Consider the following 27,402-nt stretch of genomic DNA (forward strand, 5'->3'; position numbering starts at 1 on the left):
TCTTTAGTTCCTCTTCTTTTTCTGCCATAAGGGTGGTGTCATCTGCATATCAGAGGTTATTAATATTTCTCCTGGCAATCTTGATTCCAGCTTGTGCTTCATCTAGCCCAGCATTTTTCATGATGTATTCTGCATATAAGTTAAATAAACAGGGTAACAGTATACAGCCTTGATGTACTCCTTTCCCAATTTAGAACCAGTCCGTTGTTCCATTTCCGGTTCTAACTGTTGCTTCTTGACCTGCATACAGATTTCCCAGGAGACAAATAAGGTTGTCTGGTATTCCCATACAAGATAGTTTCAGAATTGCTAGCCCACACCCATGAGAGATGTAGTGTACTTGAGTGTATTTGAATACAGTTCTTATTATCTGTTTAGCTTGTTAGTATTTCCCAGAGTTACTCAGGTTAATTCTTTTCTCCCCTATCCCCTTCAGTGTGGTTTAATTGTTTGAACTACACTTCATTTATTATTGTTTGGATTCCATTTTGCCCCTCCTGCAGCATCATCAGATTTACAGTGTTAGTTATAGGAGGACTGGGATTTAATCGGTCACATAGCAGAATTGCTTTGCAACCTCTTCTCTTTACCATTGCCTCGCCCCTATTTCCTGGTCTCATTTTCATGAGAGTGTTTAATTCAAAGAAAAACTGGTTTTAAGTCTGCTCCCTAATCCTTTTAATTTGGGAGGAGATTGAAATGAATAGTTAAAGGCTTTTAGGTAGGTAGCAGGTGGGTGGAGGAACAGTGGCCTGGAGCAAGGATAATTTGTAAAATAGAGATTTCAGTGGAATTGAGGGTCATCCATAGGCATGCTGATTTAGCAACAATACAGTGAAGAAGGGTCGCATCCTTAACCTCTGACCTGGGTTGTTTGATGGGGCTTGATCAGTGCCAGGAAACCCATCCAACTGTAATGTGTTTAGAATTAGCAGGCCCTTGCCCAAGTGAGCTTCTGGGGTTTGCAAGGTCTCATTCCCTGTACAGTTTAGCTAAGTATTCTGTTCCTGCTCATTCCTTTATGTGTTCATTCATTTGATTATCTATTGACAAACACAGACTGGAGTGCTTATTCTGGGTGCAGGACTTTGCAGAAGATGTACAATAGCTGGGTCTCTTCTAGTCATCCAGCATCCTTCCACCCAGTCCCACCGTCTGTTTTGTGACCATTCTCAACAGTCATAAACTATTTGGGAGCAAAGCAATTAAAAGTCATGGAATTATTGGGACTTCCTTGGTGGTGTTCCCGCAGTGCAGGGGCCCCAGGTTCCATCCCTGGTCAGGGAACTAGATCCGTCACGCCACAGCTAAGACCTGGTGCAGCCAAGTAAATAATTTTTTTTTTTTAAGTCATGGAATTATGCTCAGAATCAACTATCCAAAGAAAACAAAACCTCAGGCTTTCTGGAAAGCGAGTTATTTCGAAAGTCTCATTTCATACCCTCTCCTACCATCTAGACTTTCGGGAAAGGGGTTAGCTACTTATAGGCCTTGCCTTAGTGCTCTTTCCTGAAGCAGTTCAAACAGCCCTGCCTGGACATGAATTTGAATCAGCGTAAACAGCGTTCTGCAGTAATGGGGGAAAACAGTCTTGTGGTAGTGCTGGGAAACCACCGGCTGAAGGTGATTCATCAGGAGGGTCAAAACAAGGCCAATGCAAATTCTAAAATGTTTGTTTCTCTTGAATGCTAATCCCAGCATAGTAAACAGGACTACAAACCATGACTGCAAACAGCAATAACAATTTCAAAAGCACCTATGGTGGAAGTAGAATAGAGACTATGATAAACACCCAAGTTTAAGGATTTAAGGTACAGTTGAAGAAGATGATTCAGTTTCAAACTTTGTAACCCAGATATTGTTAACATCAGTTTGTTAATGTCGTGTTCCACTGAAAGATGTATATGTTGACTAAAAAAAAAAAAGCACAGTGTGGGAATTCCTTGGTGGTCCAATGACTGGGACTCTAAGCTCCCAATGCAGGGCACCTGAGTTAGATCCCTGGTCAGAGAATTAGATCCCACATGCCACAGCTGAAGATGCTATATGTCACAAAGAAGATTGATGATCCTGTGCACCACACCTAAGACCTTGTACAGACAAATAAATAAATACTTAAAAAAAAAAAAAGCACAATGTGAGAGCTGAGTTAGGTTTTATTTGGGGCAAAATGAGGACTATAGCCTGGGAGACAGCATTCCAGATAGCTCTGAGAAATTGCTCCAAAGAGGTAGGAGGAAGGTCAGTATACCTGTGATTTTGGTGAAGGGGGAGTTCATGCAGTCAAGCACATATTTTTTGCAGAAGATTTCGACTAGTCACCAGGAACAGAGGTCATCATGGAGGATTTTAGTGCTTTTTTTCTAGATATGAGGAAATGCAAGAATTGGGTGCATAAGTCTTCTCCTGAGAGTATCTAACTATCTGAAACACTTGCTCTGTCAGATTTTCTCAGAGGACTGAGTGCTTCATTCCTGATCTGCACCCTGAACTGCTTTCAAGAGCGGTTGAGCGTCAGCAGCCACAGTTGTTTATAATTTAATCCTTACAGAGGTAGATGACAAGCGCCAATAGTGAATGCCAGTTTGTAGGTGATGTCAAATATCATCCACGTTGTTTTTTAAATTGGCTTATAGTCTTTGTGGAAGGATCAGGCACTCTGCCTGGATAATCTCATTTTTTCTCTCTCCTTTTCTTTATTTCTTCCTTATAATACACCAGGGAAAGGAACTCCATTTTGTTTTACCTCAGGGCCTGATTGCAGTGAACATGTGTAGTAGGGCAAGGACTGAAGAGTGAATCAAATAATCTTTTTTTCTCAAGGAATAAAACCTCATCTTTTGTGGTTTTGTTGGCAATCCTATTTAAAAATTTTTTTCCCACTGTTTGACAGTCAAGTTAGTATTTGGAGCAATATTCCCAATAGAAATGTTATTTGTTATTTCTTGGGGGTTCACACTTTTAAAAAATTGTGATTATTGTCTCTTATTTCAGAATTTCATTGTGGGAGAATCCATACCTACCCAGTGGCCTCCGAAGTGTCTCTTGGAAGGTGTTTCTAATTGTTTGGACCTTATCTGAGCATCATCTGAATTATGCAAGTGTCCCATATTATGCATTCAGTTTGGCTTTTCATTGAGAAATAGTTTGCATAAAGTTATTGGCATTTCCTGCCCCTGTTAGGCCAAAACTATCTTAAAAACAGCTTTTCTGCCTGGACTCAGGTACTTTTGCTTCACGCCCAGACCAGAATCAGGAAATGAAGAGGCATGTGTGAAAAGGAAAATTACTGGGGTGGAGGTTTGGGGTGGGGAAAGGGGAATTTCTCAATATTTTTATGGCTCAAAATGCTCAACATGGATATGTCATTAGGAAAAAGGAAAAAAAAAAGACTTACTCTTAGTGGAAATTGCCACTGGTCAGATTCTCCACTGTAACTTCTGAGCTGGGTAGATCTGAGAGGCTGCAGGATTAGTCTCGCTAGTTAAAACATTCAGTTTCTTTGCAAGTGTTTTGAGGGCTTATACAACTTGGCAAAGGTCTTTAAGAAAAAGAATACAGATTAGAAATACAAAATTCAGCATGAAAATGAATATCTGTCTATAATGAGGAAAGAAATACGAAGGATTAACAAATTTTAAAAGGGTGGCAAATTGTCATATATATTACAAAGTCTATAAAACAACACAATATTTATATTAGCCTGACACACTTCTATAATATTCTTTTTTTCATGTTTTTTTGGCTGCATGCTCATCAATCACTTCTTCATGTTCAAGGCCATCAAACATGAGGTGAAATCTGATGGAGGGGAAATTGGAGTGGCAAGAAATAGTGATTTTTATAATTTCGACTAAAATATCTCACTCTTACAGATTTTATAGAAACGTATGGCATTGTGAATACATTAGGAGGCCTTTTTCCCTTCCAGCATCTTAGAAGGAGCCCATGTAAGAGATGAGCCCTGATGTTTAACTTTCATTAGCTTTATGGTGAATCACCTATGATCTGATGTGAATGTGGGCAAATGCTTTAACTCTCTGACCTCAGTTTCTGTATCTGTCTATTTCACTGAATTCTTGTGAGGACCAAATAAGATAAGTGTATATGATAGCCTTAAAAAAAATGAACTCATTTGGTTTTTAGGTTACTCAGTACAAGCCTCAGTTGACTGTCAAATCAAAGAGTGTTTTGAAGAGTTCAACAGATGGAATAGTAATTCTGTTATGGGGGTATACTTTAACTTTTGTCAAAAAAAATTACCCATTCTCAGCAATCCAGAGCACCAGAAAATAAAAAGTTTGGTGGAGCCAGTTAGGAGAGGACTTAAAAGCTTTTGGAACTTGTTTCAGTCTTGCGAAGTAGCATGTATCTTGGCAAGCATTGGGCCTTTAGGTATATCTCGGGTGGAGGCTTTTATTGATGCAGGAAACTTCCAGAATCTGAGGGGATTCCCAAAGAGGAAAGAGAATTTCATTCTAGCAGAACTGAGGGCATTCAGAACGAGGCCTTTATTGTTGGCGGATATGATAATGGTGAAGGTTGAAGGGAGACAGATGCCATCTTAAAAGTTACCTGGAGAGCCAGTCCTTCTGCAGAAACATAACAAGCAAAAGACACATTTAAGGAATACAGCTTGACCACAAATTAGATTTCTTTTACCGAAGCCAAATTTAAACTGACTAGTGAACACATGCACACAGAATTTTATTTTCCTATGTGGTTCAGCACAATGAGGTTGACCCACCCTCTTTCCCTTCCTTGTTTCTGAACACTTCTGCTTGGTGCTTTATAGATCACGTCTTTCATCAGCAAAACACCTTGTACACCTTGTACCTCTGACCTCTTTTCAAGATATGCACTTCATCTTCTAGATCCAACTAGAAATTTGCTTTCCCTTGGAGACCTTGATTCTTGTGCATCCCTCCCATGCAGGGGTGGTTTCTCCCATACCTTGTGTATCGCTGGGCCCAAGGATAGAGTAGCTGCTTCTCAATTCTTGCAGCCCATTCTAAATCAAATCATTTCTCTTTCTTAATTTTCTTTGAGATTCCAGAATTTTGTCCCACATGCCCCCCTTCAACCACACTTTTTTGTCTACCTGACTGCAACATAGGATCAGCCAGTGTTGTCTCTTCCCCTCAGTAACTAGAGGAGTGTCAGGCATCTAACAGACCTTCAATCAACATTGGAAAGAAAAAAACATATAAAGAAAAAAAGAGAGAGAAACATATGTTGAGGAGGTACCTGTTTCCTCTTGCCTCCATTCAGATCTGCAGCCTTCTTGGGTCAGATGTGTTAATTTCCCCAACACAGATCATATCTGGTCCCATTTCCATGGCTTTGTTTCTGTTTTCTGCACAATCTAATACCTCAGACTCTGATCTTCTGCCTGTCTTTGTAATTTTCTCTTTTAAACCATCCAATACCCTTGAAAGAGCTTGTACTGGCTGTTTAAGTCAAGCCAATGTCTTTCTTTTGGCTCATGTTATACTTGAAGCTAAATATTTTTACACAGTACTTGCCATAGATTTTGGCAATAATTGTACTTCAAGTGTGACAGGAGCCTTTGTTTTCTTTATTCAGTTAATGTAAATCCACCTTTAGGGCAAAGATCTTTGCTTATTCTTCCTTTAGATTCCTCACCATGCTTATCCTTGTGCTGGATAAATGGCTTAATAAATATATGTTATGTAAATATATATTAATCTATTGATAATAATCAGATAGCAATCAAGAAAATGTTCAACTTATTTGTAAAGATCAAATATATATATATATATAGACACACAAATGGAATATACTTTTATATTTGCTGAAAAAAGACACAAGTAAAGGTAAATAATTACTGGAATTATCTTCACTGTTGTAGAAGAGTTAACAGATGCTCATTGAATTCTGACCCAGTTTATGTCCAGCTGGAGAGGAAGGACTCCCTATAAGTATGTGATGCAGTCTCGGTTCTGAGGACCAGAGGCTCTGACTGTCCCTTGGACATGTCCCCATTGTGATGATGGTCAGCACAGCATCAGTACCTGCAGTGACCTGCTTCCCAGGTTACTGGGCCACAGTGAATAATCTGGCCATTTTAGGACAGCCCGTGGAGTCAGAGCCACTTCCTATTTCACAAGCTGGGTGCCTTTAGCAAACTTCCAGTATTCAAGGGCTAGGGCATACAGGAATTAGGTGAAGGAGGCTGAACAACAATTAGTTTTGGTGGAAGGAATGAAGGATGAACCCAAAGTATCTGGGCCATCCTTGAGGGAGTGTTTCCTCTGAAATGGTTGGCAGTAATTCAAACCCAAGAAGCCTTCCAATTCTGAAGAATTGGCCATTGCAGTTCTGGGAGAATTGGAATTGTTCCCTTTTACTTGATTTCCAGACTTAAGAAATTAAATTCTACTGTTCTCTGAAAATTTGGGTGAAAAATTATCTGTTAAAAAATATTTCTTATTTCCTCCCCCCACATCACTTGTGAGATCTTAGTTCCTTGACCAGGGATCAAACTCATGCTCATGGCAGTGTGAAAGTGCCAAGTCTTAACCACTGGACCACCAAGCACTTCCTATCCTCTTACTTCCTACATGCTCCTATGCATAACTGTAGGAAGGACGGAATACTGACATTGCTGAGTTGACAAGAAAGAATGCATAATTTCTCACCCAGATCTACTCACCTATTATATATTTGTATTTTGTGGAACATGCTCTTTTATCCTGAAAGACATTGTACATTCACAATAAGATGGAAATAAGTCATAATCAAATGCCAAAGTGGTAACAAAACAATGATCAGATATGGACTGTAAAACTCACTTTAAAATATATTTTTAAACATTTTACCTTTTAAAGGAGATCTTTGGAATGTTGCTGTATTGATTCAAAGGAAATTTGTATAATCAGATTTTCTCCAATCAATTCTTTTCCTCACCACTGCTTCTAGCCTTGTATATGATATCCTCAAAGGCAATGGTCTTCAAGTTCCTACTATAGTAACAAAGTATTACAAATGGGGTGACTCAAAATTTATCTTCTTACAGTTCTGGAGGTTAGAAGTTCAAAATCAAGGTGTTGGCATGCTGGTTCCTTCCAAAATCTGTGAGAACGATCTGTTCCAGGTCTCTTGCCTAGCTTCAGATAAGTCTGTTGATTGTTGTTCAGTCACTCGGTCGTGTCCACCTCTTTGTGACCCCACGGTCTGCAGCACACCAGGCTTCCCCGTCCTTTACCATTTCCCGGGGTTTGCTTAAACTCATGTCCATTGAGTCGGTGATGCCCTCCAATCATCTCATCCTCTGTCGTCCCCTCTCCTCCTGCCCTCAATCTTTTCCAGCATCAAGCTCTTTTCCAATGAATCGGCTCTTTGAATCAGGTGGCCAAAGTATTGGAGTTTCAGCTTCAACATCTGTCCTTCCGAAGAATATTCAGAGTTGATGCATCACCTGATTTCTGCCTTCATCTTCAACGGCATTCTCCCTGTCTTTATGTCTAAATTCCCTCCCCCACCTTTTTTTATTTTAATAAAGATGCCATATTGGAGTAGGGCTTCCTTTAATGACCTCACTTAACTGTTTAAATCTAAAAATATCTTATTTTCCAATAAGGTACATTCTGAGATGCTGGAAGTTAGGACTTTAACACAATTTTTTGTTTGTGGTTGGGGAGTGGGGGGCACATAGTTTAACCCTTAACAATCCTTATTTATACCCAGTCAATAATCACTATGAAGGGTCAGCAATGCTTTCACAGCTCTTGTTCATGGTGTGTGTCTTCCTTGTCATATGTCTAGGTATTTCAATGAGATTGGTGATGCTGGTTTTCTAAAGAGAGAAAGGTTGAGGTGTCGATAAATGTGGCCTCCATTTCAAAGGGTTGCTGCAGGGGAGAGTATTGCTGAAATAGAAGTTCAAGTGCATTTGGGATTACCAGGCCACTGCCTGTGAGAGTAAATGCTCCCTTATGTATCATATGAGTCCCATCACATTCTGTTACTCATATGGGTGAAAAGCAAGGGAAAGAGTGAAATTAAGGGAGAAAAAGAATTCTAAGAAATCTTAACTTGATGTGCAAGTGTTATAACCCTGATATCTTTTCAACACTTTTACCACTGAGTAATTGTTGACCACAACTATGCATGGAGAATCTACCAGTAATAACATGCACAGCATACAAAGGACTGTGTTTTGCTTCTTGGATTGTGCCCTTCATTAGTTGCTCATCACTTATCCCTGCCTAAGGCACAGTGGATGATAGCATCCATCCAAATGACTCAACTAATAACAAGCATCTTGCTGGGCATGGTGAGATGACTCAGAGATGAAGCTAAATATCAATCAAGAAGGCTGTTTCTAAGGTAAATGTTGAATAAATCGGTACTGAAATCTAGGTGCCGAGTATACTGTGTGTTCACTGAAAAATTTCAACTTTGCTGTGTGTTAGAAAACTTCTACAATAAAATATTTAGAAAAAAATCACATAAATCAAGCACTGTGGACAACTTTTTTAGAGTGAAAGAGCAAGGTCTGTTAGTATCCATTTGTTGTCAATGTAGAGAACATTCAAGCGCAGAGAGTTCAGGGCCAGTTTTAACTCTCTTGGTGATGGCTGGTTAAACAAAGACTCATCATTCCTGGTTTTGATCTCAGTTTTCTTATTTTAAATTATTAGGATGTGGTAAGCAGCCTTCTTATCTTGTTTTACTTTGTTGTATGTGATTTTTAGCTGCCAGATTCTACCAATCTACACACTTTAAAAACTAGCCTATCACTGCTTCTCAATCTTCTCCGTTTATTTGTGCCCTAGGTATGATTATGAATTTGATAGCAAGGGTACAGCAACATGTACATAAAATAGGGCCTTCCTATGTTGTGAGCTATCCTTTCTTCAGTTCTAAAGCAGAGTTGTGAAGCATACAGTGTCTAGAGTCAAATTTCCTTGTGCATTAGAATCTCAGCTCAGTAGGTCTTCAAGCAGATTACTTAACCTTTTTATACCTTATCTTAAAGTGCAGACAGAATTAGTTTTTGCATCATATTCTGTTAGTGCCCATAGTAAGAGATCAATAAATTTAGCTATATCTCTCTAGAAACTTTATTTTATCTGCCATCCTTCTTTCTCTCTCTCTCTCTGCCTCAATTCTCTATTTCTTTATCTATCCAAATCTATTTCCCTCAGACCAGGGATGTGCTGAGAAAAGAGGTCTTTCTCCTGTCCTGACAGTGATCTTGGGTGGCTTTCATCAACCTCATTCTGTTTCCTCTCTATTATGAAAAGCAGCCTTCTTTGTTTATGGAACACCCTTGGCATCCAGTTTGCATCTCCCTACGTCACAGATAACTGCTTCCTTTATGAACAATTTCTTCACCAGCACTATATTTTTTCTTGCCCTCTCTAACCTTTTATACAATAGGCTCCTGAACTTCATCTGCAGTCCTCTGGTCTATATCCGGTTTCTTCAGAAGCCAGGCGAAACATTTAGTCAAATCGCTCTCTTGACAAGCAATCAATCCACAAATATTTATTTTAGTGTCCGTAGGATCCAGCCACCAAAACCTGTACTCTTCTCTTCTTTATAAAACCAGCATTTAAAATCAGCTACGGGGATTCCTTGATAGTCCAATGGTTAGAACTCTGCCTGCCAATGAAGGGGATATGGGTTCAATCCCTTGTCTAGGAACATCCCACATGCCTCTGAGCAACTAAGCCCAAGAGCCACAACTACTGAGCCCACCATGCACTCTAGAGCCCATGCTCTGCAACAAGAGAAGCCAATGCAATCAGAAGCCCAAACACTGCAACGAGAGAGTATTCCCCACTCATTGCAACTAGGGTAAGCCTCTGCATAGCAATGAAAACCCAGCACAACCAAAATAAATAATAATAAAGAAATAAAGTCAGCCATGATGATAACAATAACAATAATGATCTCCAGTAAGTTGAGCTGGTTTATGTGTAGACACAGGTTTTTTAAATTTAATTAGTTAATTAATTTATTAGTCGGATCTTAGTTCTGGCATGAGGGATCTTTGTTGCAACCCACAGGCTCTCTAGTTTTGCCATACTGGCACCAGAGGGCTTGGGCTTCAATAGTTGCAGCATGGGGCTTCCCAGGTGGCTCTGATTATAAAAAATCCGCCTCCAGTGTAGGAGACCTGAGTTCCATCTCTGGGTTGGGAAGATCCCCTAGAGAAGGGAATGGCTACTCACCCCAGGATTCTTGCCTGGATAATTCCATGGACAGAGGAGCCTGGCGAGTTATAGTCCATGGGGCAGCAAAGAGTCAGGCACATGTGGGATCTTAGCTCCCCAACAAGAAATTGAACCCAGCTCCCCTGCATTGCAGGGCAGATTCTTAACCACTGGACCACCACGAAGTCCCTAGACACAGGTTTTTGAAATGCATATTACAGAATGTCTAAACAATGGGTTTGTGGCATGTATGTAGGCTCATGAAAGAGTGATTCAAACATCAGCAGCACCAGACATTGCTATGCCTCCCAGGAGGCTGACATAGAACCCGTTTGGGGGAAGGCAAAGAGTTGGAACACAGAGAAGGGAATTTACAGTGGTGATGAAAGGGCCTCCTGGGTATCCCTTAGTTAGATAATGATTTTCTTACTGTTTTCTTTAGAGATATAAGCTGGGCTGTAATGCCTCAGAAACAAAACAAATTCATATTGTTAACATGTATAACTAAAAGAATCTTCTTCATTTTCAGAAGATCATGGTCAGAGGTAACTGATACTGTTCTGTGTTCAAAACACATAAGTAGGATCTCTATACTCATCTCCCATGTCTGAAGTCTGAGGACTGTCTACTAGTAACACATCAGAGGCACCTGGAGTGTGGCTTTCAAATGCAGATTCAAATCCCACAAATAACTACAATATGTCTTAGTTTGAGAACCACTGTCTTCTGGACCTTGGGCGTGAATAGGGCCCATTTCCCATCTGGCAGGACTACACAGTAAAGTTTGAATTACTCAAGAAAATGCCTTAATAATGAAACATTACATGCACATACGCACATCACTAATATTAGTTAACTTTCAGAAAGCTTATCATTTCTCAAAATCAGTGTTTATAGTTGTGGCAATAAAGGTTAACTTTAAAAAGAATTCCTTGGAAATGAAAAAATAACACGAACTGCTCAGCTTAATCTTACGAAGGTAATTTCAATCATTTCTTGGAAGCAGATGAAGCTCTCATCAGGGACTGTAACCCAGCTGGACACAGTAGCTTCCAAAAGTGGAGTCATCCCAGGTGAAGGGGCAGCCTTGGTCTTGTCAGGAAAGTGTTATAATTCCTGTTGATTAGTTGAGCCCTGCAAACAATGGAAAGAAGATGATGGATAAAGGAATAGGGTCTTCTTGGTATAGAAGGCCCAATTTAGTTCTGTAAAGAATTTACTCCTGCAGGGCTAGGGGAAGGCCCATTCCTTCCCTGGCAGCTAGTGAAGAACTTTCATGGAACATGTGCCCAGAGACCCCCACCTGTCCTGAGTGTGGATGAGGGGGAAGGGCAGCCCTCCTATTGGAACCACCTTGATCAACATTCCCCACCTCATTTCCTGCCAGGCTTCCCTAGATTTGAGTCCAAGCTACCTTTGGGAAAGTGATCTTAAGTCCCTTTGCTGCAAGGTCTACCATGCTACACCATGTAGTCTGCACAAATAAAATATCATTTGTCCCTCAAATGGCAATATGGATGGAGATTTGGACTTCTAGGAATTTAAGTACCTAGAGTAACGGGCAGTTTAGTTAATCAGGAAATTAGTTCTGCTAATTTTGTTATTCTGTTATTAACAATTATAATTATTACAGTATTGTTTTGGTTTGTTTTCCAGACATAATACCTCTTAAATTTGCATTTTAGGCTAGAGCTTGGTGATTTTCAATTCTTACTGCATATTAGATTCATTTAGGGGGCTTTAATGAATTCTAATCTGGTCAAGTCTAGTCTAGTCAAGGCTACGGTTTTTCCAGTGGTCATGTATGGATATGAGAGTTGGACTGTGAAAAAAGCTGAGCGCCAAAGAATTGATGCTTTTGAACTGTGGTGTTGGAGAAGACTCTTGAGAATCCCTTGGACTGCAAGGAGATCCAACCAGTCCATCCTAAAGGAGATCAGTCCTGGGTGTTCATTGGAAGGACTGATGCTGAAGCTGAAATTCCAATACTTGGGCCACCTCATGTGAAGAGTTGACTCATTGGAAAAGACCCCCATGCTGGGAGGGATTGGGGGCAGGAGGAGAAGGGGGACGACAGAGGATGAGATGGCTGGATGGCATCACTGACTCGATGGACGTGAGTTTGGGTAAACTCCAGGAGTTGGTGATAGACAGGGAGGCCTGGTGTGCTGCGATTCATGGGGTCACAAAGAGTCAGACATGACTGAGTGACTGAACTGAACTGAACTGAATGAATTCTAACACTCAGGCCCCATTACAGGAAAGAGTTTGATTCCATCTAAGGGAGGTTCAGAGCACCACATTTTTCAAAGCTTCCAGGTGATTCTAAGTGTAGCACCATTGCTAGTTTTATGACATGATACTTACAAAAGTCAATTATATGAAATCAGCCACCATCAAGAGCAAAACTATTGATTTGACCACACCCTAATGGTTCAATAGTTTATGGAGACATTATTCTTAGTTTGACATTTTTCTGGGAATTTGACTGCCTTTCACAATTTAAGTGGCAGGAGTTTAATTCCAGGATTCAGAACTCCAAAAATACAGACAGAAATATTCCATCACACAATGATGAAGCAGTAATAGCAAATCCTCTATTCATATTTGTGGGGCTTCCCTGGTGGCTCAGTGGTGAAGAAACCTGCCAATGCAAGAAACACGAGTTTGATCCTTGGGTCAGGAATATCCTCTGGAGAAGGAAATGACAAGTCACTCCAGTATTTTTGCCAGGGAAATCCCATGGACAGAGGCACCTGGCAGGCTACAGTCCATGGGGTTGCAAAAGAGTCAGACACAACTTAGTGATTAAAAACAACAATATTCATATTTGTGTACTGTTTGGGAGCAGAATTCAGCAAGAAATTCAGTCAGTAACATTGCTAACAAATGCTTGTTTTCTCAATTTGTCCATAAAATTTCCAACCTCAAAACTTGAGAGAATTTAACTTCTGTGAAGCCCAATATGTGTAACAAAATCAACTGGAATGGTTTTGCAGTTAGCTTACATTTAATTGACTTGGGGGACTTTAGTCTAGAGCTAATCTGTGTTCACGGAGCCAGTCAAAGCTGTGAAACCTTCATTTTGCCACATATGGTTATGTCCACCCATAAGCCAGGTTGATAACTTTCATGAGAGTGAGAGTGGGCTAGGACAAGGTTGGTTTGGGTTTTGAGGACAGTCATTACCTGAGATAATGCTTCCACCAAGTCCACTAGATGAGGGGAGGTCCCTGGACACCTTCCCAACAGCTGAGGAAGCCGTTGTGTGCCCTTTCTACCTGATGTCACACCCCTCAATTTGACATGTACGCACTGCTATATTTATTTATGTATTTTCAGCTGAGCTGGGTCTTCATTGCTGCGCCGGCTCTCTCTAATTGCAGAGTAGGGGCTACTCTCTCGTGGCCGAGCAAGGGCTTCTCATTGTGGTGGCTTCACTTTTGCAAAGCCCAGGCTCCAGGTGTGCGAGCTTCCATGGCTGCAGCACGTGGGCTCGTTAGTTGTGGCACATGGGCTTAGTTGCTCTGCAGCCTGTGGAATCTTCCTGGACCAGGGATTGAACCCATGTCTCATGCACTGGCAGGCAAATTCTCATCCACTGTGCCCTGAGGGAAGTACACACCCCTCAATCTGTGAACTGAACTGCTGGCCTTTAATGTTGGTGAAAGATAAATGTAGAGGATTTATGAGAGCTAAGTTGCTAAGCCCTTGAGGAGGAGCACACATATCTTAACTTTCTATGGAGGGTGAGGGGGCAAAGAGAACAAGAGGATACAAAAAAATGAAAGAAACTAGTATTTTTTTAAATTAATTTTTATTGGAGTGTAGTTGCTTTACAATATTGTGTTTCTGCTGTACAGCAAAGTGAATCAGTTTATATATGTATAATATACATCTATCCACTTGTAGAGGTTATTACCGAGTTTTGAATAGAGTTCACTGTGCCATACAGTAGCATTCTTACTAGTTATCTATTTAATATATAGTTATGTATATCTGTTAATCCCATTATCTCAGTTTATCCCTCCTCCACTTTGATAAACATAAGTTTGCTTTTTCCATCTGTGACTCTCTTTCTTTTTTGTAAATAGGTTCATTTATTCCATTTATTTATTATGTTTTAGATTCCATGTATAAGCAATATAGTATAATATTTGTCATTCTCTCTCTGACTTACTGCACTTAGTGTAACAATCTCTAGGAAACCAGTATTTTAAAGCGCATCTGTTTAGATGGTGTCCTTAGCTAGTGTCTGCCCTGGGAGGCACGTGCGTCTGGCTGCTGCAATCACTTAATCCCTGCACCTTTACCATGAAAACTGGGGAGGCGGAGGTCGGGGAGCGGGAATCCAGTGCAATCGCTGCTGACATCCATTTAAAGCCAAAGTCGTAGAGAGAAGTAATTGGATTGAATGGAAATAGAGTTTTAGAATGAAAGTGAATGATTTGATTCATCTAATTCAGTTAAAACTTTAGATCATCTCATTTAAATTGCCTGTGTTTCCATTTATATGTCAAATCCCTGGCCTTTACCAAGAAGGCAGTTTTCCTAATATAAAATGATGGAAGTCTGTTCACTTCTCCTTCAAGGCCGTGCTGTACCATTCCTTTCAGCCAGGACTGAAGGTCAGGACCCAGGTCCTTGTAAAGACAATCTCTTTCAATGCAGTGTTGGTTGAGTCATAGAATGTGAGCTCCTGAAGTGCTCTAATGTTGCCTAGGTCTCTCTCCAGTTGCAGTGAAGCCTCCACATTCTGATCCTCTGGGGGTTTTGGTAGCTATGGGAGCTGGCGCTACCTCTGCTGGAGGACACAGCCTCTCAAGGGCATCTAATCATTCCCAAGGGCAAAAGCCATGGGGACTTTGCAACAGATCAGGTAAGAACTATACGTTCATTTCCAGAATGAAAATCAGTCTTGTAGTTCAACACGATACTTTTATCTCCCAAACCCAGACAAATGGAACCAGCTAATTAAAGCTCATGACTAGCTAGGCTGATGACATGGCATGAATTCCTCAGGACTTACATTGGAGCATCCCTTGGCTTTGGTGTTTCCCTTGGAAGAAGGAAGTGCAGCAGAGCCTTCTGAGCTGGTAAGGAAACACAGAGGGAGGCGCGGGTAGGAGGGGTAGTCCTGCTGTGGCAGGTGGAGGGCCCAGGAGAGGGGGAGATAGGCAGCAGGCCTCCTCATTATCGCTCACTCATTTGCTCTCAGTAAAGCAGGAATGACTGAAGTCATAAAACAGTGTATTTCACGATTGGATAGTTAACACAGACGCATTTCCACTGCAGGTGGGAGTCAGGCTCTCTTGCCTCTCTGCGTGCCCACTCCCAGGGCAAATCTGAAATTAGTGTCTTCAAACCCTCTGTTCACCTCATTCCTCTTATTCCTTTGAGATTGTCAGAAAGCCTGTGCTGTTTGTAGTTAATACCAAATTGATTTATTGTTACCTCTCACTAAGAGCAGTATTATTTGAGGATATATGTTTTTGTATCCATTTGAACACACACATCACCATTTATGTTTTGTTGTATAATGTGATCTGCTTTCTCCATGTTGCCATTCTTCTCCATAACTTGTGTACATATATGAACCATTAAACTATGATTATTTATTCACTCAGCATACCAGGCAAGGCAGCAATATAGACAATTATTAACTCAATAAGTATTTATTGGGTGACAGCTTCATATAAGGCACTGAGCCCAGGTCTTGGGGTAAGTACAAAAATGTTTGACTTAAATCCTCTCCCAGGGGCTTCTATTCTCATAAAGGCAATTAAGCCACAGACACAAATGACTGACTCAAAGAAGAAAGTGGCAACTGGGAAATACTGAGAAAGTGCTGTAAGTCTGCTGAAGAGAATAAGTTAATGTCTGACGGGTCTGGAGAGAGCGGGAGAGTCAGAGAGTATTCTATCCAGGGGAGGCTTTTGGTGCTGGGTTCTGAAGGAGACAGGGGTTTGGACAAGTCGTGGTGGGTGGAGATGCGGTGCCCCAGGTAGTGGAAATAGCGGGGGCGATGCCTAGCCCTAGGAAAATACTGAGCACTTTCCAGCCCCATAAACTAGCTGTTGGGTTGTGACACAGAACAGGCTGAAGGTGGTGAGAAGTAAATTCTACTAGAGCGAGATCCTGAGAACACTTTGGTGGCAAGCTAAGGAGTTGGAACTTTTCCAGTTCAGTTGGCTGGGTCCAGAGAGACACAAATCTGAGTCCTCCCAGAGGAAGGATTATCCTGGCAGCCTGGGCCCTCCCCAGCTTGCACCTGGTGTGTCTGTGGTGAGCTCCGAACACCTGGCTGTCCTGAGTCATATCTGCACGGACACCCACAGTCACTGTCTAGTCTGCAGCCCTGCCCTCACCCTCAGTTCATGGGAATGTGACCCTAAGCATCTGTTTACATCTCCCAGGGGTTGGTGGGGGGATGTCTTGTCCACTCTCCTGTGCCCAATACCAGCTGCAAGCTGGGGAGGGCTAGACTGCCTGGGACTCTAGAGCAGAACGTAGGTGGGGCGTTCAAAGCCAGTGCTTCTGGTTCTTTCCACTCTACCACATCTGCCTCCCATGTTTTACTTTACTAATGAAGTGTTTGTCATATAAATGTGTACGCCTCTAAGAGAAGGAAGGGTAACTTTCATCTTGGTAGTGCTTCTCAAAAATTGCTTTTTGGTTTAGAGACATCTAAATAACCATATCAGAACTACCATTTGAAAGACACTTTTAAGGCATTCACTCAAGAATACTTGTTTGAATAAGTGAATACAATGAATGCTTCCTATATGATAGATACTGTGCTAAACTAAATAACAACTTTTAGGTAAAGTGAAGCAAAGTATAAGTGAAGCAAAAAAATATGTTTTACATCAAAATAAAACACAGTCTCCTTATATTACCATTTATAGTTGTAAGAGTAAATGAAATAATATAGTATAGACTTACTATAATATAGTAAGACTATAATATAATATAGTCTTAACACATGGCACACAGTAGTCATTACCTATTTATTATTACCATTATTAACTCTATTCCATGTGAACTATCCAGCTCAAAAAGTTTTTAGTGGAAGATGATGTATTTTGCCTATCAGTTTCAGGTTTTAAATCTTTTAACTATCAAAAGATTGACACACATTTCTTGAAAAGATCAGAAATTTGGTTTCTTGAGTTATGACAACCATTGCAATGTGCCCTAATGTAGGTACTCTGGTTGCTATTGCTGCTGCTGCTAAGTCACATCAGTCATGTCCGACCCTGTGCAACCCCATAGATGGCAGCCCACCAGGCTCCCCCGTCCCTGGGATTCTCCAGGCAAGAACACTGGAGTGGGTTGCCATTTCCTTCTCCAATGATGAAAAGGGAAAGTGAAGGTGCTCAGTCGTGTCTGACTCTTAGTGACCCCATGGACGGCAGCCCACCAGGCTCCTCCATCCATGGGATTTTCCAGGCAAGAGTACTGGAGTGGGGTGCCATTGCCTTCTCCACTCTGGTTGCTAAGGACTGTATGAATCAAAGTAAAAAGAGAGAGATGTGACAACAATCGTTTTATTCGCCTTTAGTTTGGTCATTTGGAGGGAAAACCAGGTTTAGGAGATGTGTGGGTGTATGTCTGAGGCATTGGAACAACACTCTGAAAAGGAATCAATCAGCATGATGATGCCAACCGTGTGTGGCTCACTTCTGGATGATCTGCCAGCCCCACAGCTGTACTGCCATGCTAGTCATGGGAATGTGGGTGAAAATCCTTGTGTTAAAGAAACTCCCAAGTCTTCTGTTCCCTATTCAGAGCAATGGAAATCTCCCTCCACCCTAGAGATTGTAGCATAGAGCCTTTGCCTTGATCAAGAGCAGAAATAAATGGTCTTGGCATAAAAATTGATTTTCCAACACCACAAGATTTTGTGTGAGTTATCCAAGGACAAAATAGCTATAAAGTGAAGTCTTAACACAAGCCTAGAGAGTTCTGAATCTAGATTTACAGACATCATAAAAAGGAAAGATTACTACATCAAGGAAGGTATATTTTACTAAGGAAATGATGTTTAATCCCAGTGTTTTTATTTGTAGCATTAATATCATATGAGTATGTTTTATGCAAAGTGGTAGGCAGAGAAAAAGAGAGAAGAAATTAATTTTGAGCCCAAATATACCAATGAATAAACAAGTTGAAAAAAGATGATTTAATATCAGAAGGCTCACCCAATTTGTCTTGTACAAGAACAACAAAAACACAAATACATCATGTCGGTCAGAGTATGAAAGTTGCAAGAGTTTGTCATTTCCATTTTTTAAAAGAGGAAGCAAATGTGTCTGGCTTACTCATTTTTCCCCCAACTTCAAGTTTTCATCTTTAAATAAACATTATGGAGACTTGCTGACTCACAGCACTTCCTTTCTTCTTGGCTCTTTAAGAACCAAGAATGGCGTCACCAAGAGAGTGGACAAACAAATGATGCAAGTTATTCATACACCAAATCAGATAATCATATACGTTTATATCTGTTAATTGGCAAAGTCTGCATGAGATCATCTTGAAAGAAGAATTGTTTTTAGAATCCTAGAGCAAATGATCAATCCAGCAACAGTTTTTACGTTTGCTTGATTTGCCCCTCCTCTGGTACGTTAGGCACATGTTCTCTTGCTTTTGTAATACTTCAGATTTACATTAGCACTGCTAGCACCATAGCACTTAATATTTATTGGCTTAAGTATCTCTTTCCCCAGTCACATGAATTTCTTGAGGCTTGACTGTCTTAGCAATCCTGGTTTCAGAAAGTGAACCAACTGCCGTATCAGCCAGCACATGGAAGATTCCACTCCAGAGCGCTGATAATGGCAATTTTTTCTTTTTTGTCAGCATTGGGGCTAAGAAGGAAACATCAAATTTGGTCACCTAGGGTGAGGAATACAGGTGTAAGGCTGCTTGAAGACACACACAGTTATTTACATAATGTAGATGAAAAACTAAGGGAGAGATGGAACCACCACAGTGGCTTCCGAACTGCTGCTTCCCAGTGAGATTTTAAAATTGTTGCCCAGTGAGATTTTAAAAATACAACTTGAATTAGTTCACTTCTCTGCTTAAAACCCTCAGTGCATCCAAGGATACTTGGGATGAAGACTTTAGCCCTCTCCTGCCGATGAGGCCTTGAGTGACATGGCTCCTGTCCATCATCTGCCAGGGTGGACCCATTCTCTCCTTCATCCATTAAGGTTGCTGTTTTCTGGTTCATCAAAACAGACAGCTCTTCCCGCCTCAGGGCCATTGTTTCTGCTTTTCCTCCTGCCTGCATCTGAGAGCCCGAGCAGCATGCCAGGCCTTCTGCTGTCTTTGGCTGCAGACCTCTTTTGTTTGGCCAGTCCAGAGATTTTTAAAGCTTGAATTTGAATGCCTTAAGGCCAGTAGACTTCCTCCAATCTGCCTTAGGACCTTTTGTTTTTCTTTCAGTCTTACCCCTGCCAGGTACACATTGGTGTTAGCTGCTTGCCACCCAGAAGGAGTTTGGATTTGCAATCTCTTGGACTAATTAATTCCCACTAATCAACCAGTGATCTTTGTAAATGTCATCTCCTCAAGGAAGTCTTCTCAGCCCCACACTGTCAAAGCATCCTGTACTTTCTCTTCATAGCACTCAACACAATTGTAATTAAATAATTGATGGTGTAATTAGGTGTTAAAAGCCCATCTTCCTGGTAAGGACTCTTCACACTGTATCCTCAGTGCTTTTATTGAATGGATGATAAAGCTAAACTATTCCAAACTTAATAATATAGATAATTCTCTGAAAGCTTAAAACCAGAATGATAGGCAGACATCTTCCTGGGATTTACTGAAGCTGAATCCTTTCACTGCTGAGACACTACCATCCCCTAACCCTGAGATGATAATACAGTGGTAAGTTTGTCAGGACAGCAGTTTTGTACCAATGTCCTGTGTTCAAAGAACAGAAGATGCAGAGAGGGCGCCAGGCTCCCTATACCTGATTAAACTAGAGCATCTCTACCCTTCTCTTTATTCATCTTCTGTCTTTTATGTAAATATAATGCACTCCTGCACAAGGTCTGACTGAGCAAAGCTTTCCTCAAGGTGGGAACAAGGTCTGCCATATAGACTGTAGTAGCAACAGCTCCTTCCAGTATTACTAGTGGGATCCTTTTACCTGATCCTTTGTATGTAACTTTTTTCTCTCTCTCTAGAAACTTGTAAGATCTTTTCTCTGTTCTAAGTGTATGTGATCAGTGACAATGAACCTTAGTGTGGGTCTATGTTCAGTCTACTGTTATGGACATTTTTATTCACATTCTTGAATTCTGGAAGACTTTCTCTCAGTTTTTTGTTAAATATCTTCCTTTGTCTATTTTTTCCTCTTTTTCTGAAATATTATCAATTGGATGATGAACTTTTTGGACTGGTCCTTTAACTTTTGTATCTTTTCTCTTTTATTTTCTTTTAATTAATTTTAAAAATTTCTGTGACATTCCCAGAGCTTTATTCTCATCCTCTTATATTAAATTAAAAAGTTCTGCTATTACATTTTTAATTTCTAAGATCTCTTTCCTAAGTATTCTTTGAGTATTCCTTTTATATAATATTCTGATTTCATTTCATGGTTGTAATTTTGTTTCTCTGCTGCTACTGCTACGGCTAAGTCACTTCAGTTGTGTCTGACTCTGTGTGGCCCCAGAGACGGCAGCCCACCAGGCTCCCCCGTCCCTGGGATTCTCCAGGCAAGAACACTGGAGTGGGTTGCCATTTCCTTCTCCAATGCATGAAAGTGAAAAGTGAAAGTGAAGTCGCTCAGTTGTGTCCGACCCTCAGCGACCCCATGGACTGCAGCCCACCAGGCTCCTCCTTCCATGGGATTTTCCAGGCAAGAGTACTGGAGTGGGGTGCCATTGCCTTCTCTAGTATGTTAATTAAGGTGTGTGTGTGTGTGTGTGTGTGCGTGTGTGTGTTAGTCACCTAGTCACGTTCAACTCTGTGACACCAGGGACTATAGCCCTCCAGGCTCCTCTGTCCATGAAATTCTCCAGGCAAGAGTACAGGATGGGTTGACATTTCCTCCTCTAGGGAACCTTCCTGAGCCAGGGATCGAAACAGGGTATCCTGCATTTCAGGCTGAGCCACCAGGGAAGCCCATTAAGATGTATGTATACTTTATTATTTTTGTTCATTTAACAATTGTGCCAGTTTTTAAGTTATAGTTTCTCAGTTTTTAACTTACTTGCGAATTTTTGCTTTCTGTCCCTATACTGTGAGATCTGCTGGCTTGTGTGTGTCAGGTCGTTCAGTTGTGTCTGTCTGACTCTTTGAGACCTTTTGGACTGTATTAGGCTCTTCTGTCCATGGGAGTTTTCAGGCAAGAGTACCGGGGTGGGTTGTCATTTCCTCCTCCAAGGGATCTTCCCAATGCAGGGATCGAAACTGCATCTCAGGTGTCTCCTGTTTTGCAAGCAGATTCTTTAACTGTAGCGCCACCAGGGAAGCCCACCCATCTTTTGGCTTAGAGTTTTTATTTCCCAAGAGTGGAATACTCCACTGGGAATACAATAGTAGTTCTGTTGAATTGGAAGATGACACTACCACCTTGCCATTTTGGAATCCTTGTGCTACTGAGCAGAGAGGAAAAGAAGGGGATTAATCCACCAGGTAACATGATTCATTCTAATTACCAAGAGGAAATTGGGTTGCTGCTAAACAACTGGAGGCCTATATGTGAAAGCCAGGGGATTCTCTGGGCTGTCTTTCAGTATTTTCAGGTCCAAAAGTAAAGCTGATAGAAAATTACAGCAGCCAAACAAGTCAGAACCACAGGATTCATAAGCTTTAGGAATGGAATTGGACCATTCCACTGGGTAAAGACACCTTGAGTTCCTGGATAAGAATAACAACAACAACAGCAACAAAAATGAAATGAGTAGTGGAAAAAGCAAGTCAGAAATATTATTCTCATTCACTTATATTTTGTCCATTCTACTTTTTAGCTGGTTATGGTTGGAATATTGATAAGCTAATTTATTTTAAAAATTAATTAATTAATTTACTTTAGGGCCACAGCATGTGGGATCTTAGTTCCCCGACCACACATCAAATCCTGGGATTGAACCCAGGCCTCCTGCAGTGGAAATGGAGCACTAACCACTGGCCCGCCAGGGAATTCCCTAGACAAGCTATTTTAGAGGAATATGTAGCTTTTTAAAATTCATTCATTAATTAATTTTTGGCTGTGCTGGGTCTTTGTTGCTGCACAAGGGCTTTCTCTAGTTGCTCCTGGCAAGGCTACTCTTCATTGCAGTGCCAGGGCACTCCTTGCAGTGGCTTCTCTTGTTGAGGAGTGCAGGCTCTAGGTGAATGAGCTTCAGTAGCTGTGGCTTACACAAGCTTAGTTGCCCCCACAGCATGAAGAATCTTCTCTGACCAGGGATCGAACCCGTGTCTGCTGCACTGGCAAGTGAACTCCTATCCACTGCTCCACCAGGGAAGTCCAGAAGATTTTAAGACCTTGTTATACTAGTAAAATGGTTCAATTCTGTCTTGTTCAATTGCTACCAATAATATAGATTTCTGGTATAATTAAAACTCAAGTTTGGTAACTAAAGTCTATAAATATCTATGAGGAACCTAGAAGAGTATTTTGCTGAGTTAATATTTGAATTAATAGAAAAGATTTCAAACATGTTGAAGACTTCAAATGGAAATGACTTCAAGCATCCTATTTGTGATGTTGCTGGTATTCAGTCGCTAAGTTGCTTCTGACTCTTTTCGACCCCATGGACTGCAGCACACCAGGCTTCCCTGTCCTTCACTATCTTCTGAAGTTTGCTCAAATTCATGTCTGAATCAGTCATACTCTCTAACCATCTTTTCATCTGCTGCCTTCTTCTTTTGCCATTAATCATTCCCAACATTAGGGTCTATTTGTGACACAATTTTCTAATACAAGAAATGAGAAAATTAAGAAAATAAGCTAGATTACAGAACTAGAGTTGATATCAAAATTTGGTATTTTTCATCTAGATGTCTTTGTCAGGTACAGGTTCTGACATAAAATACAAACTACTCTTTTAGTGCTGCATCTGGTGTTCTGAAATCAACATATAGGGCAAACGTTGACTGGAAATTAATTTAATTAAAATTAAACTTGTAATACGAAATAGAATGTGTGCTGGGTATTCATCACTTGGAGAAAACCTAAAATAAAGCTTAATCTAAAAAAAAAAAAAAACTGTGTGTGTGTGTGTGTGTGTATACACACACAGAGAGAAAGAATTCACAATGCAAGCTTTTACCATGAAATAGAAATACCCTCATGTCAAAAAGAGAAAACGTTCTGAGTGTTAAGTTTGATTAAAGTGAAGGATACTTGCTTTATTTATTTTATCTTATTTTTTTTATTACTTTCAAAATCAGGTAAAGGGTTGTTGAGGCCTCCTCCATACTCAGTTCTCTAGAGCTCATCTTAATCCCATTTTCTTCTCCTTATCTGCAAGCCTACACACTCCTAATCCAATTACTCTGTGAACTAGTGCAGATTTTTCACCTGTACCCCAAACAGAATTCTAGGCTTATCTTTAAGTTACCAGTATCTGATCAAAGTGCTCAGCTAAAGATGGAAACAAAATGACCACCTACTCTGGATCTCGATCCTTCAGCCCATGGAAAAGTGGCAGACAATTTGAAGTTAGAGCTTTTTCATAAGATCACCCAATTCAAAAGATGGCTGGTCATGACACAAATCTCTAAAAATGGAAAGGAAGAAATCTGAAAGTGCATTTTTCCTTGCTACAGAGAAGTTTTTCCAGGAGTGGGAGTTAAGGGGTGGTATGGGGGTTAGGAGAGGTCAATTCCACTGAAATTTATTTCAATGGAAAGTGAATGAAGCCATGTTTATGAGCTGTTTTAAATTCATAGTGATATTATGAATAATAAAGCTACACTTTAAGATTTGTACTATCATTGCATTTTCAAAGTCTAACTCTCTGGCTTAGATGTATTATACTTAAATATAATATCAGAGGTGTGCTAGCACTGACTTGCAACAGCAAATGGTTAAATTGTTAGGAATTTTGTGAGCCAGTTTTCAAACACAGCCATTATTAAAAAATCAAATTATATAAACTTAAAATGTAAATTATTTTCAAAAGATAGGTAAAAAAAATCCTCAAAACTCATTCCATTTTACTATTATTTATGCCCTTTAGGTTATGCCTATGGCCTTGACATTAGGAATGCCAGATAAAATCCAGGATGCCCAGTTAAATTTAAATTTCAGAAAAAAAAGTGAATAAATTTCTAAGCATGTCTCAAATATCACATAGAAATTCTTACACTAAAACAATTATGTATTGGTTATCTGAAATTCAGATTTAACTGGATATTTTGGCTTTTTATTTACTAAATATAACAGATTCTGTATGGAGAAAATACTGTATAATGATGCATTACAACACATTTCTTCTTTACGCCCTGTCCAGTGAATTTATATTGAAGGCTTGACATCAGTCATGGTATGTGTATTTATCACATAGATACCAACACACTGCAAATCAGGGCTCCCACACCCTAACCAGTTGTTAAATATTGACCAATACACTGCTGAGTATAATCCACCTTAATCATATTAAAATACTACATAGTGCTGTACAGGTGCTTAGAAAGAATTGATCCTTTGATTATTTGGTCATTGCAATGAAAATAAATAAATCTACACATATGCTGTTATTTTTTTCTCTGTGCTTATTATTCCATGAAGAAAGTGATATCATTTTCATGAAACGTCTAACAGAATAATTTTGCCTTGAGGTTTGAGGGAAACTATGCTTACTCCTTGGAAGGAAAGTTATGACCAACCTAGATGGCATATTCAAAAGCAGAGACATTACTTTGCCAACAAAGGTTCGTCTAGTCAAGGCTATGGTTTTTCCAGTGGTCATGTATGGATGTGAGAGTTGGACTGTGAAGAAGGCTGAGTGCCGAAGAATTGACACTTTTGAACTGTGGTGTTGGAGAAGACTCTTGAGAGTCCCTTGGACTGCAAGGAGATCCAACCAGTCCATTCTGAAGGAGATCAGCCCTGGGATTTCTTTGGAGGGAATGATGCTAAAGCTGAAACTCCAGTACTTTGGCCATCTCATGCGAAGAGTTGACTCATTGGAAAAGATTCTGATGCTGGGAGGGATTGGGGGCAGGAGGAGAAGGGGACGACAGAGGATGAGATGGCTGGATGGTATCAGTGACTCAATGGACATGAGTCTGGGTGAACTCCGGGAGTTGGTGATGAATAGGGAGGCCTGGCGTGCTGTGATTCATGGGGTCGCAAAGAGTCGGACACGACTGAGTGACTGAACTGAACTGAACGGAACTGATGCTTTACTCAGCCTTAGGATTCTCCATTAATCACTACAAATGTAAATACAGTTTAAAAATTCCCTTAAATGTTTATTTCTTCTAGAGAAATCCAATTAGATCTTTATATCTACCAGCGTATTCTTTCAATTCATATGCATTTGAGGTTAGAATAGTCTGGAGAATTGTAGAGAGAGGACTAAATCTGGGATAACAGGTTAATTAATATGAAGAAGATATGTAATAAAAGTTATATTTCTTTGTTCACTCTTATCTCTGTTGGGGTATATGTACCATTAGTACATATTTTAGAGGATGCAGCAAGCTAAAGTAATTGTGTACAGGTCAATTCATTAAAAATATTTTCACTTTTTTCTCCTTCAAATTAAATGAATGAAATAAGAGAATGGACCAGTTAATCATTTTAGTTGCTAGGCTCTAGGGAATTGAGGTCGGTAACCTTGGTGGGCTGATAAATGAATTTGATACCAAGGAGGACTGGTAAGATCAGGTTTCTGGTTGCCTTGTTTTAATCATTTATGTGTTCCCTATTATTCATAGAGAGAGATACAGTGCTAGGAGCTCCAAACTCAAGTTCATCAATATTGCACAACAGACACTCGTGTTCCCAGGAAAACTAAGTCAGAATAGTGCTGATCACCAGAAAACGTGAAAGCCAAGGCAATGATTTGTCTGTGAAGCTGACGTCTTTAAATCTAACTTCAAGTCCTATATGCATGGATGCAATAAATATAACTTAGTTTTAACTCTATTTGTGTACTTTTGTTGTTGCGATTCCGTCACTAAGTCGTGTCCTACTCTTTGTGATCCCATGGGCTATCGGCCACCAGACTCCTTTATCCGTGGTATTTCCTAGGCAAGAATACTGGAGTGCGTTGGCCATTTTCTTGTCCAGGTGATCTTCTGACCCAGGGATCAAATCTGCGTCTCCTGCATTGTCAGAAGAATTCTTTACCACTGAGCCACCTGGGAAGCATATATACTTTTAGGGTGTCACTTAAAATATTTCACCCTGTTTTTCATTGCTATTGTTTTATTGTTATGGACCTGCCACATAACGTGTCCTCAGCATATCATAAATGTTTCAGAAGTAAATGAAGACACACAGGCTTGTAGAGGAACACACAGTGATACAATGCATGGACAGCATCTCCTTGCGATGCAGGCATGGAGAGTCAGACTGCCCTTTGAGGAGTGTAGGATGTTAAGTGTGTCAATCAGAGACCATCTGTTCGGTTCACCTGCCTCGCTGCCTTCAGTGTTGCTTCTGAAATACAGAGTGTGTTGCCTAAAGCAGCTGCTCAGTCCATCCCAGAAAAGCAGACCTGGTGCAATGCAGAGCCCCAGCTGTTCAGATGTCTTCCCTCCATCTGTCAGAGAATCAGAGCGGTAGACCCTGTGGAACTCAGGGGCTCACCCCATGCAAACATGGGTGTTTTCAAAGGGAAGCAGTAAAGTAAGATGAATTGACGGATGAAAACCTGGGTTGAATCCCAGTGGATCACTTCAACACATATTTTTCTCATCAATATGATGAGATGTACATGACCCATATATAGGTCCCTTCCAGACCTATTAATAAAACTCTGCAATGTATTGCCTATAACATTCTTGAAATATACATATCAGGCTCATCTCAGCTGTGGCTTTACAAACTGCTGGCTTCAAACAACACAGCTCACACTTTTTCACTCTGCCATGATGGAATAATCATGAAATAACAGTGAGAAATTACCCTGATGACAACTTGGTTAACTAACTACTTAGTATTCTAATTAAATAAGAAAAATCTTTGATAACTCTTGTGACCTTGGTAGACTGTTAAGTGAATTGGATCCCAGGG

The sequence above is a fragment of the Bos mutus genome, chromosome 9 (assembly GCF_027580195.1).
Source record: "Bos mutus isolate GX-2022 chromosome 9, NWIPB_WYAK_1.1, whole genome shotgun sequence".
Classification (NCBI taxonomy): domain Eukaryota; kingdom Metazoa; phylum Chordata; class Mammalia; order Artiodactyla; family Bovidae; genus Bos; species Bos mutus.